This window comes from Lipotes vexillifer, unplaced genomic scaffold (genome assembly GCF_000442215.2).
Source record: "Lipotes vexillifer unplaced genomic scaffold, Lipotes_vexillifer_v1.1 scaffold1581, whole genome shotgun sequence".
Classification (NCBI taxonomy): Eukaryota; Metazoa; Chordata; class Mammalia; order Artiodactyla; family Lipotidae; genus Lipotes; species Lipotes vexillifer.
Window position 1 is genome coordinate 1,112,877 of NW_006783235.1, and position 16,087 is coordinate 1,128,963.

At 36.7% G+C, this 16,087-nt stretch overlaps 1 protein-coding gene across 4 annotated transcripts in view; it reads right to left on the bottom strand.

The window, feature by feature from the left end:
• Positions 1-16,087, bottom strand: part of GRIA4 (glutamate ionotropic receptor AMPA type subunit 4) — a 487,613-nt gene that overhangs the window by 385,302 nt on the left and 86,224 nt on the right. The window lies entirely within an intron of this gene.

Below are 16,087 nucleotides of genomic sequence, written 5' to 3' on the forward strand. Positions count from 1 at the left end.
ACACCAGCCCCTGCTCCATGGGCAATGGGAGGGACTCCCACCAAAGCAAGCACTCGTGCCCCAGTCGGTCACCACCTTTTGCTCCCCCCACCTAAGCAAGAAAGAGTGACCCAGTCAGTAGCTGCATGCCCCAACCCACTAAAATGGGCCATCATGCCTCCAGTCCCTGTCTTCACCCCATCTCTCCTGGGTGGGGAGCAGATGCCTGAGGGTGACCCACATGCAGAGGTGGGACCAAAACCAAAGTTGAACCCCAGGGGCTATGTGACTAAGGAAGAAGAACTGAAATCTCTCACTGCACCTGCACATGTTGCAGATTAAACCACTGTGATCAGCTTGGTAAACCCAGCACCTGCAGAACATCTGAATGGACAATGGGTGCTTCCACAACTGAGACTGGTCTAGCTTTAACAACTGTTGACTTTGTGGGCACGTGTACATGAAAGTAGGGCCAGGTCAGAGTCTGATCTGCCCCTACAGTGCCCACAGTGTGTCCAGAGACCTACTAAGGGGTCTTGGAGTGCCTTCAGGGGAGGCAGAGGTTGGCTGTAGCTCACTGTGGGGTCAAGGACACTGATAGCAGAGGACCCAGGGAATTTTTTAATTTATTCATTAATTATTTTTAATTCTTACATTTTTTAATATATTTTTTATTTCTTTATTTTTATATTATTTTTTGTTTTGGGGGGCTTTGGTTTGGGGAGGTTTTTTGTTGTTTTCTTTGCTGTTTTGTTTGGGTTTTTCTGTTTTTTGTTTTTGTTAGTTTTGTTTTTATTGTTTGTTTTCGTTTCTGTTTTTTTTGTTTCATTTGTTTTTGTCTTGTTTTTTGTTTTTATTGTTTGTCTTGGTTTTTGTTTGTCTGTTTGAATGTTTTGTTTTGGCTCTGCCACAAAGCTTGTGGCGTCTAGGTTCCCCTGCTGGGTGCTGAGCCTGAGCTCCCAAGGGGGAGCACCGAGTCCTGGCCACTGGACTGCTAGGGAATTCCTGGCCTCAGGGAATATTAATTAGCGTGAGCTCTCCTGGAGGTCCCCATCTTGGCACTATGACCCAGCTGCAACCAACTGCCTGCAAATTCCAGTGCTAGAACACCTCAGGCCAAACAACCAGAAACAGGAACACAGTCCAACTCATCAGCAGAGAAGCTGGCTAAAGTCATGCTAAGCTCACAGACACACCAAAACACACCACTTGACATGGCCCTGCTCACCAGAGGGACAAGACTTAGCTCCACCCACCAGAGGGCAGGCCCCAGTCCCTCCCACCAGGAGGCCTGCACAATCCCTGGGACCAAGCTCACCCACCAGGGGAAGACACCAGAAGCAAGAGGAACTACAACCCTGCAGCCTGTGGAAAGGACACCACAAACACAGCAGACAAAGTAAGACAACAAAGCAGTATGCTGCAGAAGAAGGAGCAAGGTAAAAACCTAAAAGAGCAAGAAAATGAAGAGGAGACAGGCAATGTACCTGAAAAAGAATTCAGAGCAATGATAGTAAAGGCGATCCAACATCTCTGAAAAAGAATGGAGGCAGGGATCCAGAAGATACAAGAAATGTTTAACAAGGACCTAGAAGAACTAAAGAACAAACAGTGATAAACAATACAATAACTGAAATGAAAATACACTAGAAGGAATCAATAGCAGAATAACTGAGGCAGAAGAAAGGCTAAGTAAGCTGGAAGATAGAATGGTGGAAATCACTGCCATGGAACAGAATAAAGAAAAAAGAATGAAAATAAATGAGGACAATCTCAGAGACATCTGGGACAAGAAAAACACACCAACATTAGAATTATAGGAGTCCCAGAGGAAGAAGAGAAAGAGGAAGAGACTGAGAGAATATTTGAAGGGATTATATTAGGAAACTTCCCTAACATGGGAAAGGAAATAGTTATCTACCTCCAGGAAGGGCAGAGAGTCCCATACAGGATAAACCCAACAAGGAATATGCTGAGACACAAATTAATCAAACTAACAAAAATTAAATACAAAGAAAAATATTAAAAGCAACAAGGGAAAAGCAACAAATAAGATACAAGGGAATCCCCATAAGGTTATCAGCTGTTTTTAAAGAAGAAACTCTACAAGTCAGAAGGAGTGGCAGGATATATTGAAAAGGAAAAACCTACAATCAAGAATAATTACGCAGCAAAGCTCTCATTCAGATTTGATGGAGAAATCACAAGATTCAGAGACAAGCAAAAGGTAAGAGAATTCAGCACCACCAAACCAGCTTTAAAACAAATGCTAAAGGAACTTCCCTAGGTGAGAAACACAGGAGAAGAGAACAAAAGAGGAAGGGAAGAAAAAAGATCTACAGAAACAAACCCAAAACAATTAAGAAAATGTCAAGAGGAACATAGATATTGATGACTATCTTAAATGTAAATGGTTTAAATGCTCCAACCAAAAGACACAGACTGGCTGAAAGGATACAAAAACAAGACCCATATATATGCTATCTACTAGAGACCCACTTTTGACCTAGGGACACATACAGGCTGAAAGTGAGGGGACAGAAATAGATACTCCATGCAATACTCATATCAGATAAAATAGTCTTTAAAATAAAGACTGTTACAAGAGACAAGGAAGGACACTACATAATGATCAAGGGATCAATCCAAGAAAAAAATATAAGAATTGTAAATATATATGCACCCCACATAGTGAGCACCTCAAAACAAAGGCAAATTCTAACAGTCATAAAAGGGGAAATCAACAGTAACAGAAAAATAGTGGGGAACTTTAACACCCCACTTACACCAATGGACAGATCATCCAGACAGAAAACTAATAAGGAAACAGAAACCTTAAATGACACATTAGACCAGATAGACTTAATTTATATTTATAGGACATTCCATCCAAAAGCAACAGAATACACTTTCTTCTCAAGTGCACATGGAATATCCTCCAGGATAATCACATCTTGGATCACAAATCAAGCCTGGGTAAATTTAAGAAAATTGAAATCATATCAAGCATCTTTTCTGACCACAACACTATGAGATTATAAATCAATTACAGGAAAAAAAAAGAGTTAAAAGCACAAACACATGGAGGCTAAAAAATATGTTACTAAATAATCAATTGATCACTTAAGAAATCAAAGAGGAAATAAAAAAAAAATACCTAGAGACAAATGGTAACAAAACCCCAGTGATCCAAAACCTACGTGACACAGCAAAAGCAGTTCTAAGAGGGAAGCTTATTAGAATACAACCTTACCTCAAAAAAAAGAAAAATCTCTAATAAACAACCTATCATTACACCTAAAAGCAACTAGAGAAAGAAGAACAAACAAAACACAAAGTTAGTAGAAGGAAAGAAATCATAAAAATCAGAGCAGAAATAAATGAAATAGAGAAGAAAAAAACAATAGCAAAGATCAATGAAACTAAAAGCTGGTTCTTTTAGAAGATAAACTAAACTAATAAAACTTTAGTAAGACTCATCAAGGAAAAAAAGGGAGAGGACTCAAATCAAAGATTAGAAATGAAAAAGCAGGAGTTATAACTGACACCACAGATATACAAGGATTATAAGACATTACTACAAGCAACCATATGCCAAAACAATGGACAACCTATAAGAAATGGACAAATTCTGAGAAAGGTAAAACCTTCCAAGACTGAACCAGGAAGAAATAGAATATATGAACACAATCACTGTAAATTCAATAATTTCACAATTACTGAAATTGAAACCGTGATTAAAAATCTTTCAACAAACAAAAGTCCAGGACCAGATGGCGTCACAGGCAAATTCTATCAAACATTTAGAGAAGAGTTAACACCTATCCTCCTGAAACTCTTCCAAAAAATTGTAGTGGAAAGAACACTCCCAAGATCATTCTACAAGGCTGCCATCACCCTGATCCCAAAACCAGACAAAGATATCACAATAAAGAAAATCACAGGCCAATATCACCAATGAACATAGATGCAAAAATCCTCAACAAAATACTAGCAAACTGATTCCAACAACACAATAAAAGGATCATACAACATGATCAAGTGGGATTTATCCAGGGATAACAGAATTCTTTAATATTGGCAAATCAATCAGTGTGATACACTACATCGACAAATCGAAGAATGAAAACCATATGATTATCTTAATAGATGCAGAAAAAGCTTTTGACAAATTCAACAACATTTATGGTAAAAACTCTCCATAGAGAAGGCATAGAGGGAATCTTGCTTAACGTAATAAAGGCCATATATGGCAAACCCACAGCAAACCTCATTCTCAATGGTGAAAAACTGCAAGCATTTCCTCTACAGCAGGAACAAGACAAGGATGCCCACTCTCACCACTGTTTTTCAGCATAGTATTGGAATTCCTAGCCATGACAATCAGAGAAGAAAAAAACATAAAATGAATCCAAATTGAAAAAGAAGATGTAAAGCTGTCACTGTTTGCAGATGACATATACATAGGAAACCCTAAAGATGCTACTACTAGAGCTAATCAATGAATTTGGAAAAGTTGCAGTATACAAAATTAATACACAGAAATCTTTTGTATTCCTATACACTAACAATGAAAGATCAGAAAGAGGTATCAAAGAAACAATCCCATTTACTGTCCCAACAAAAAGAATAAAATACCTAGGCATAAACCTACCTAAGGAGGCAAAAGACCTGTATTCAGAAAACTATAAGATACTGATGAAAGAAATAAAAGATGACACAAACAGATAGAGAAATATACCATGTTCTTGGATTGGAAGAATCAATATTGTAAATGATTATACTACCTAAAGCGGTCTACAGATTCAATGCAAACCCTATCAAATTACCTATGGCATTTTTCACAGAATTAGAACAAAAAAAATTTACAATTTGTATGGAAACACAAAGCCCATGAATAGCCAAAACAATGTTGAGAAAGAAAAACACAGCTGGAGGAATCAGGCTCCCTGACTTCAGACTATACTACAAAGCTACAGTAATCAAGACAATATGGTACTGGCACAAAAATAGAAATATAGATCAATGGAAAAGGAAAGTCCAGAGATAAACCCACGCACATATGGTCACCTAATCTATGACAAAGGAGGCAAGAATATACAATGAAGAAAATACAGTCTCTTTGATAAGTGGTGCTGGGAAAACTGGACAGTTACATGTAAAAGAGTGAAATTAGAATACTCCCTAACATCATAAAGAAAAATAAACTCAAAATGGATTAAAGACCTAAATGTAAGACTGGATACTATAAAAATTTAAGAGGAAAACATTCACAGAACACTCTCTGACATAAATCACAGCAAGATCTTTTTTTGATCCACCTCCTAGAGTAATGAAAATAAAAACAAAAATAAACAAATGAGACCTAATTAAACTTAAAAGCTTTTGTACAGCAAAGGAAACCATAAACAAAATGAAAAGACAGCCCTCAGAATGGGAGAAAATATTTGCAAACAAAGCAACCAACAAGGGATTGATCTCCAAAATATACAAATAGCTTATGCATCTCAATATCGAAAAAACAAACAAACAAATCAAAAAATAGGCAGATAATCTACATAGACTTTTCTCCGAAGAAGACATACAGATAGTTAAAAGTACATGAAAAGATGCTCAATGTCACTAATTATTAGAGAAATGCAAATCAAAACCACAATTAGGTATCACCTCACCCCCTTCAGAATGGCCATCATCAAAAAATCTACTAAAAATCAGTGGTGGAGAGGGTGTGCAGTAAAGGGAACCCTCCTACACTGTTGCTGGGAATGTAAACTGGTACAGCTACTGTGGAGAACATTATGGAGGTTCTTTAAAGATCTAAAAATAGAGCTGCCATATGATCCAGCAATCCTACTCCTGGGCATATATCCAAATAAAACTATAATTCGAAAAGATACATGCACCCCAATGTTCACTGAAGAACTATTTACAATAGCCAGGACATGGACACAAGCTAAATGTCCATCAACAGAGGAATGGATAAAGAAAATGTGGTATTACTCAGCCATAAAACAAAACGAAATTGAATTATTTGTAGTGAGGTGGATGGACCTAGAGTCTGTCATACAGAGTGCAGTAAGTCAGAAAGAGAAAAACAAATACCGTATGCTAATTCCAAATATATATGGAATCTAAAAAAAAAATGGTCATGAAGAACCTTCGGGTAAGACAGGAATAAAGACACAGACCTACTAGAGAATGGACTTGAGGATATGGGGAGGTTGAAGGGTAAGCTGGGACAAAGTGAGAGAGTGGCATGGACATATAAACACTACCAAATGAAAAACAGATAGCTAGTGGGAAGCATCCGCATAGCACAGGGAGATCAGCTCGGTGCTTTGTGACCACCTAGAGGGGTGGGATCGGGAGGGGGGGTGTATGTATAACTGATTCACTTTGTTATAAAGCAGAAACCTACACACAATTGTAAAGCAATTATACTCCAATAAAGATGTTAAAAAAGAAAATGTGGTAATATATACAATGGAATATTACTCAGCCATAAAAAAGAACAAAATAATGTCATTTGCAGCAATATGGATGGACCTAGAGATTGTTATTCTGAGTGAAGTAAGTCATTCAGAGAAAGCCAAATATCATATGATATTGTTATATGTGGAATCTGAGAAAAAGGGTACAAATGAAATTATCTACAAAACGGAAATAGAGTTACAGATGTAGAAAACACAATATAGTTACCAGGTGATAAGGGGGTGGGGTGGGGGGAGGGATACATTGGAAGATTGGGATTGATATATACACACTACTATATATAAAATAGATAACTAATAAGGAACTACTGCATAGCACAGGGAACTCTACTCAATATTCTGTAATGGCCTATATGGGAAAAGAATCTAAAAAACAGAGTGGATATGTATATGTATAACAGATTCACTTTGCTGTACACCTGAAACTAACACAACATTATGAATCAACTATACTCCAAAAAAAATTCTATTTTGTCCTTTCACTTAATGTTATTTCACAAATACTTCTCAGTACTGCTTTATATTTTTGAAACCTATCATTTTTAAATTGTCTTTATTATTTATTTATTTTATTTTTATTTTTCACTGAATCGGGTCTTAGCTGTGGCATGCGGGATCTTCTTTGAGGTATGTGAGATCTTTCCTTGTGGCATGTGGGCTCTTCGTTGTAGTGCACGGGCTTCTCTCTAGTTGTGGTGCACGGGCTCAAGGATGCGTGGGCTCTATAGTTGTGGCATGCTGGCTCCAGAGCACATGGCCTTTGTCGTTTGTGGCACATGGGCTCTAGTTGAGGCGCATAGGCTCAGTAGTTGTGGCACGCAGGCTTAGTTGCCCCGTGGCATAAGGGATCTTAGCTCCTGACCAGGGATCGAACCTGCATCTCCTGCATTGTAAGGCAGATCCTTTACCACTGGACCTCCAGGGAAGTCCCTGAAACATATCATTTTAATGGAAATATAAGTTTCATTACAATGACATCTCCAATCTATTTCAGAATTTATCAATTTTTTAGGTTTTTTTTTTTTTTTTTAGGAATTACTGCAGCTACACAGCCCTGTCTACTCAGCTCCCTGTGCAAACATGTTGCAATGTCTTTGTACAGAACTTTTTAATTACTTAAGTTTTGAATTATTTCTTTGGAATAAATTATAAGAAATGACATTATGAATCAGAAGGTTGAATAAAATCATTTTGTTTTAATATTAAATTCTTCTCCAAGAGAACAATAACAAATTACTATTTAATTGATATTTATTCATAAGTATCTCTGTTCTATTGCATCTTCACATGTGTAGTTTGATTGTCCTTATTTTAAATACATTATTAGATGTGGATAAGAATCCCTGCCAACACCGGGCAAGTCATTTATCCTATCTGTTCTTTAACTTTAAATGGAGATAATGTCACATACCTTATAGGACTAAATGCATTAATATATGCAAAATGTTTAGAACAATGGCTGGCATACCTCAAACACTATGTATGAATGATATCAGCATCATGGTGACATGAGATGTTTCTACTTTTTGTCCCCTTTTCAACCAAGAATTACATACCCTTCCATGAACAAAAGCACATTTTCTGGGAGTTGTGGGATCCAACATTACATGACAAGGGACCTAGGAGAAGTCTTGCCCATTTGTGCATCCAAACCAGGCAGACAGACTGTTCAGGCTGTGGAACTGGCAAAATAGCCAACCTGCCTCAACCCCGGTTGCCAAGGTCAGGAAAAGAACCTGGAGAGTGCTGACCTGGTAAGATACCCACAAATGAGAGAGAAACTGTAGAAGTCCAGCCTCCTAAGGGGAAATTCTAGCACACCGTTGGAGAAAAAAATGTATATGAGTTATAGAATGCAGTGAAGATGGTAAGAATTTTAACAGTGCTGTCCCCACTCCCACCCCCCCCATCCCATGCAACACCACATGGGGATGACCTATCAAGCAGTGGCCTCCTTCCTTGCAAGGGAAAAGGACAGCAGTAAACCCATTTCTCTCCAACAGCACCCAGAGTACTGAGGCAAGATCTCCATGACTGGGAAGAGGGAGCTGATCAAGAAAGAGGAAGATAACGATACCAAAGGGATTAAAGGGATGCAGTTCCTGCAGACTTCATCAGGAAACCCACGTGTGAGTTTCTGGGCATACTTTACCTGAGTATCTCCCTACTAGGTCTGTAGGCACCCCCAATGCCACAAGTGGTAAACACACACCACCCACCACACTGAGGCAGCTTCTTGTGCATGTTCCAAAGTACAGAGGGAAGAGTGAGCTAGAGCAGACAGGAAATACACTCAGAAAACAGGCCAGGGTCTGTGGCAAGGGAGAAACCACAAATTTCAGCTATGGTGCCACTTTTTGAAAAACAAAAGAAAGGCTTCCAGTAGCAGTCTGATGAGTTGTAAGAACCAGATAAGACATCAAAGCTTAAGAATTCTGCCACAAGAGGGAGCAAGAAGAATAGAATGTACCTATACAAAGGCAGAGAAAAGCGCAGATTTTTTTTTCTTGGGGTCTCATATTGGAAAAGATACAGCACCAGTGAATAGAACAACCCAGCTGAAGGAAACTAGCAAAGATTTAAGGAGGTGTCTGCTATGTCAAATATGAAAGCAGCAATGGAAAACTACAAAGAACATCAAAAATCAAGGGAATGTTATTATCAAAAGATAAAAATAATTCTCTAATAACTGAGCTCAAGGTCATGGAGGTTCATGATCTAATACATAAATAACTAAAAATAGCTGTTTTTAAAGAAACTCAACAAGCTACAAGAAAACTCAGAAAGACATTTCAATGAAATCATGAAAAGAATACATGATCAAATTGAGATATTTATGAAAAGAACTAAACAGAAATTCTGAAGCTTAAAAATTCAATGAATGAAGTAAAATATACAATAAAGAGCATCTGCAGTAGAGCAGGACAAATGAAGACATAATAAATGAGTGAGAGGACATAGATGTTGAAATAACTCACTTAGAAGAGAACAATGAAAAACGAATGAAAAAGAACAAAGAAAGTCTATGTGATCTATGGGATTCCATAAAAAGCACAAAGAATAATCCGAGTCCAGAAGGAGAAGAGAGGGAAAAGGGGATAGAAAGTTTATTTAAAGAAACAATAGCTGAGAACTTCCTAAACCTGGGAGAGAATTGGACATCCAAGTTCATGAAGCTGATAGATCACCCTATTATTTCAATGCAAAAAGACCTTCTCCAAGACACATTGTAAGGAAACTGTCAAAAATCAAAGATAAAGAAAAATTCTAAAAGCAGCCCAGGATTGATTGTAACCTACAAAGAAACCTCCATTAGGCTATCAGTATAAATGTATAAATGTATCAGTACCATGTAAAAAATCAACATACAGGAATCAGTTGCACTAACAACCATACACAAACAACAAAACAGCTGAAAAGTAAATAAAGAAAACTATCACATTCATAGTAGCATCAAAAACAATAAAATACTTAGGAATAAATTTGACCAAGGATGTATAAGATTTGTACAATGAAAACTACAAGATTTGATGAAAGAAACTGAAGAAGACACACATAAATGGAAAGATAGCTGGGTTCATGGATCCGAAGAATTAATATTGTTAAAATGTACATACTACCCAAAGCCATCTATAGAGTTAATGCAATCCCTGTCAAAATTCCAGTGACATTTTTCACAGAAATAGAAAAAGAACTGTCCTAAAATTTGTATGTATTCACAAAAGACTCCAAATAGCCAAAGCAATCTTGAAAAAGAAAAACAAAGCTGGAGACATCACATTTTCTGATTTCATACTGTATTACACAGCTATAGTAATAAATTAGAACAGTATGGTACTGCCATAAAAATAGACACATAGACCAATGGAATAGAATCAAGAGCACAGAAACAAACTCCCACATTTTCAGTCAACTAATATTTGACAAGGGAGCCAAGAACACTCAATGAGGAAAGAATAGTGTCCAACAAATTGTGTAAAAACTTGATAACCACATGAAGAAGAAATTGGACCCCTCTCTTACCTCACTCTGAAAAATTTACTCAAAGTGGATTAAAGACTTAAACATAAGACCTAATATGATAAAACTCCTAGAAGAAAACATAGGGAACAGCTCCTTGACATTGGTCTTGGCAAAGATTTTTTAGATAAGACACTGGAAGCACAAAACCAAAAATCAACAAGTGGGACTACATCAAACTAAAAAAGATTCTGCACAGCAAAAGAAACAATTAACAAAATGAAAAAGCAACCTGTGGAATGGGAGAAAATATTTGCAAACCATATTGGATTGGGGTTAACATCCAAAAATATAAAATGAACTCATATAATTTGATAAAAAAATCTGTTTAAAAAATGAGCAGAGGAACTAGACGTTCTCCAAAAAAGACATCCAAATAGCCAACATGTACATAAGAAGATACTTGACATCACTAGTCATCAGGTGAATACAAATAAAAAATCAATGAGGTATCACTGCACATCTGTTAAAATGGTTATCATCAAGTAGACAAGAGATAACAAGTGTTGGCGAGGATGTGGAGATATTTACTATTTGTGGGAATGTAATTTGTACAGCCACTATGGAAAGCAGTATGAAGGTTCCTCAAGAAATTAAAAATAGAACTACCATTTGATCCAGCAATTCCACTTCTGGCTATACAGGCAAACCTTGGAGATATTGCTGGTTCAGTTCCAGACCCCTGCAATAAAGTGAATATCACAACAAAGAAAGTCACAAAAATTTTTTGGTTTCTGAGTGCAGATAAAAGTTATCTTTACACTATACTGTAGTTTATTAAGTGAGCAACAGCATTATATCTAAAAAAACAATGCATATACCTTAATGTAAAATGGTTTAATGCTAAGAAGTGCTAACCATCACCTGAGCCTCCAGTTAGTGCTAATGTTTTTGCTGGTGGAGGATCTTGCCTTGATGTTGATGGCGGCTAACTGATCAGTGGTGGTTGCTGAAGGTTGGGGTGGCTGTGGTACTTTCTTAAAATAAAACAACACTGAAGTTTGCTGCATCAATTGACTATTACTTTCACAAACAATTTCTCTGTAGCATGCAATGCTGTTTGCTAGCATTTTACCCACAATAGAACTTTCAAAATTAGAGTCAATCCTCTCAAGTCCTCCTGGTATTTCATCAGCTAAGTTTATGTAACATTCTAAACACTTTGTTATCATTTCAACAATCTTCACAGTGTCTTCACCAAAAGTAGATTCCATCTCAATAAGTCACTTTCTTTGCTCACCCATAAGAAGAAACTCTTCATCTGTTAAACTTTTATCATGAGATTGCAGCAATTCTTTCTGTCACATCTTCAGGCTCCACTTCTAATTCTAGCTCTCTTGCTATTTCCACCACATATGCAGTTACTTCCTCCACTGAAGTCTTGAATCCCTCAAAGCCATCCATAAGGGTTAGAATCAACTTTTTCCAAACTCCTTTATATGTTAATATTTTGACCTCTTCCCATGAATATTAATGTTCTTAATGGCATCTAGAATGGTGAATCCTTTCCTTTACTTTGCCCAGATCCATAAGTGGAATCACTGTCGATAATAAGACTTGAAAGGCAAAATTACTCCTTGATCCATGGGTTGCAGAACAGATGCTATGTTAGCAGGCATGAAAACAACATGAATCTCACTGTACCTCTCCATCAGAGCTTTTGGGTGGCAAGATGCATTGTCAATGAGCAGTAATATTTTGAAAGGAATTTTTTTTCTGGGCAGTAGGTCTCAAGAGTGGGCTTAAACTATTCAGTAAACCATGCTGTAAACTGATGTGTTGTCATCCAGGCTCTGTTGTTCCATTTATAGAGCATAGGCAGAGTAGATTCAGCATAATTCTTAAGGGGCCTAGGATTTGGGGAATGATAAATGAGCACTGGCTTCAACTTGAAGTTAGCCTCTAACAAGAGAATCAGTCTGTCCTTTAAAGCTTTAAAGTCTTCTCTAGCTTTGAAAGTCTTAGAAGACATATCCTTCCAATATAAGGCTGTTTCAACTACATTGAAAATTTGTTGTTTAATGTGGCTATCTTTATTAATTATTTTAGCTAGATTTTCTGGATAACTTGAAGCAGCTTCCACATTAGAACTTGCTGCTTCACCTTGTACTTTTATGTTATGGAGATGGCTTATCTCCTTAAACCTCAAGAACCAACATCTGCTAAGCTTCAAATTTTTCTTCTGTAGCCTCCTCATCTCTCTCAGCCTTCACAGGATTGAAGAGAGTTAGGACCTTTTTCTGGATTAGGCTTTGGCTCAAGGGAATATTGTGGCTGGTTTGATCTTCTATACAGACCAGTAAAACTTTCTCTGTATTAGCCATAAGGCTGTTTTGTTTTCTTACCATTTATGTGTTCACTGGAGTAGCACTTTTAATTTCCTTCAAGAACTTTTTCTTTGCATTCACTGCTTGGCTACCTGTTTGGTGCAAGGGGCCTAGCTTTCTGCCTATTTAGACTTTCAACATGCCTTCTTCACTAAGCTTAATCATTTTTAGCCTTTTATTTAAAGTGAGAGGCATGTGACTCTTCCTTTCACTTGAACACTTAGAGGCCATTGTAGGGTTATTAATTGACTTATTCCAACATTGTTGTGTCACAGAGAATATGGAGGTCTGAGGAGAGGAAGAGAGATGGAGCAATGGCCAGTCAGTCAGTGGAAAAGTCAGAACACACACAACATTTATCAATTAAATTCATTGTCTTATATGGGCATGGTTCACGGTGCCCCAAAGCAATTATAACATCAAAGATCAATGATCACAGATGCCCTTAACAAATACAATATAATGGAATTTTGAAATATTGAGAGATTTACCAAAATATGACATGGAGACAGAAAGTGAGCAAATGTTGAAAAAATGGTGCTAACAGACTTGCTCTATACAAGGTTGCCACAAACATTCAGTTTGTAAAAAAAAATGCAATATCAATGAAGCACAATTAAGTGAAGAGCAATAAAATGAGATATGCTAGTATTACACACACACACACACACACACACACACACACACACACACACACAGAGGAATATTATTCAGCCATGAAAAAGAAAGAAATCCTGCAACTTGCACAACAATATGGTTGGACCTTGAGGGCATTACATTAAGTGAGATGTCAGTCAAAGAAAAACAATACTGTATGATATCACTTATATGAGGAAACTAAGAAACTAAATTCATAAAAAAAGAGAGTAGAATGATGGTTACAAAGGATGGAGTGTGGTAGAATTAGGAAGATGTTATTTAAGGGTACAAACTAGAAACTAGTAGATAAATAAGTTCTGGAGCTGTAATGCACAGAATAGTGATTACAGAAAATACTGTATTATAAATTTCAGAGTTGCTAAGAGGTTATATCTTAGTTGTTCCCACCACAAAAAAGAAATTATAATTATGAGACATGATACAGGTTTTAGCTAATTCTATGGTGGTGATCATATTGCAATATATAAATATATTAAATTACATTGTACACCTTAAACTTACATAATGCTATATGTTAATTATATATCAATAAAAAATTTTTAAAAACTATACATGTTAGTATCACTACTGTGATTTGTTAATACTTAAAAAAAATATTTTTATTATCTGAATTTCTTTCTATTCCTGTTTCCATCAGCCATTAGTTATATGTTTCCCATTCTTTGGTTTTCCTATTATCTTTATTATTATTATTTTATTTGTTTTTTTTAGTTTTATATATATATGTGTGTGTGTGTGTGTGTGTGTGTGTGTGTGTGTGTGTGTGGTTAAATATCTTACAATTATATTCATCAGTTTACCTTTGTATTTTCCTGTATTACTTCAGAATCTTCTGAATGACCTGGATATTAAATTTTGTTTTCAATTGTTTTATTTTATTTTTATTTAATTTGAACTTATTGTGCTTTGTCTTTGAAGCTGTAGATAGCTATAAGTTAACTTTTCTTCAATGACTAGAAAATATTGTGTAAGAATAAAAGTGCCTTGAGAAAAAATTAATATATATTACTGTGGTCAAATATTTCTTCTACAGGAAAAAATAAAAAATTTTACAGTTTTAAGTCACACACCTAACTTTAGAGGAAGTCACTTTAAAGTTTGATAGTATTAGGGCTTCCCTGGTGGCGCAGTGCTTGAGAGTCCACCTGCCGATGCAGGGGACGTGGGTTCATGCCCCGGTCCGGGAAGATCCCACATGCTGAGGAGCGGCTAGGCCCGTGAGCCATGGCCGCTGAGCCTGTGCGTCCGGAGCCTGTGCTCTGCAATGGGAGAGGCCACAATACTGAAAGGCCTGCGTACTGCAAAAAAAAAAAAAAAATTTGATAGTATCAGGTTTGAATGTGTATTATGCTTATTAATTTATTCTTACTTATTTTCTGGTGTTGTCACAAATCCAATAATTAACACTTTTCAGGTAGAAGAGGCTAAATAAAGTGTAATCTTAATCAATGATTTATCCACACTGTTTAATTGCATTCAAGGAGGTTAAAAATTATGTTTGCCTTACACTTGCTGAAAGTGTTAGCCAATACTTTAAATAAACCTTGTTTCATATTCATATGAACACATGTACTCTCTCCAATAATCGAAGTGAATTTTTGATCAACGTGTAATGGATACATTCTGCTTTGAAATAAAGAAAAGCTTTAATTTAAAATCACATTTGTATATATTCTAAAGCCTCTGATTGTCTTGAAGGAACTGTGAACTTCCAAAAGTGACTTCTAAGTAGACGTAATATGGAAACATACCATCTCAATGAATATAAATACACTTTCATTGCAGTTAAGAACTTATTCAACAAATGATGCTGAACATTTACTGTGTGTCAAGCACTGTGCTGAACACAGAAGATATACCTGTAGGCTAGTGGGTAAGGAAGAAAGTAAATAAGCAATTTCAGCACCATTTGTTTTCAATCTTATGATAGGGGTGATCACAGAGTGACAAATAAGCACAGATGAAAGACACCTAATTCAGTCTCAGGGGATCAAGAAAACTCTGAATATGATAGTCTCCAAACTGAAATCAGGAAGGGGGAGTAAACCCCACTAAAAATGGGAGAGAAGTTTTACCAAGTATAAGGAATAACATCTACAAAGTCCAGAGTCAAGAAAAACCATGACTTTTTCAGAGATTTTGCAGATAACTCAGAAGGACTGGAGCTCAAAGGGATTAGGAGTAGTTGGGAAGCTGGAAAATGAGGCAGGGGTCTATTCATAAATTACCTTTCATGCCAAGCTAACATTTTGACTTTATTCTGAAGATTAAGAGAAGCCAATATAGATTTGCATTTTTGAAAAACTATCTTGTATTCTGTTAGGAGAATTCATTGGAGAGAAACTAAACCAGAGGCAGGAAACCTAGGGAGAAGGTAATGCATTAGTCTTCCCAAGAGGTGATGTTGGCTTACACTAATTTAATGTCAGTGGGAATTAAAAGAGGTCAGTTTCAAGACAGAGCTGACTTACTATTTTTAATGCTTGGATTTGGGGCTGAAGAAGAAAGAGGGATCAAGGATGCTACTCCAGCTTCTGGCCTGGGCATATGGGTAAATGTAAGCTACCATTAGTGTATAGATATCTTCTGACAAATAATGGAAAAGGGAAA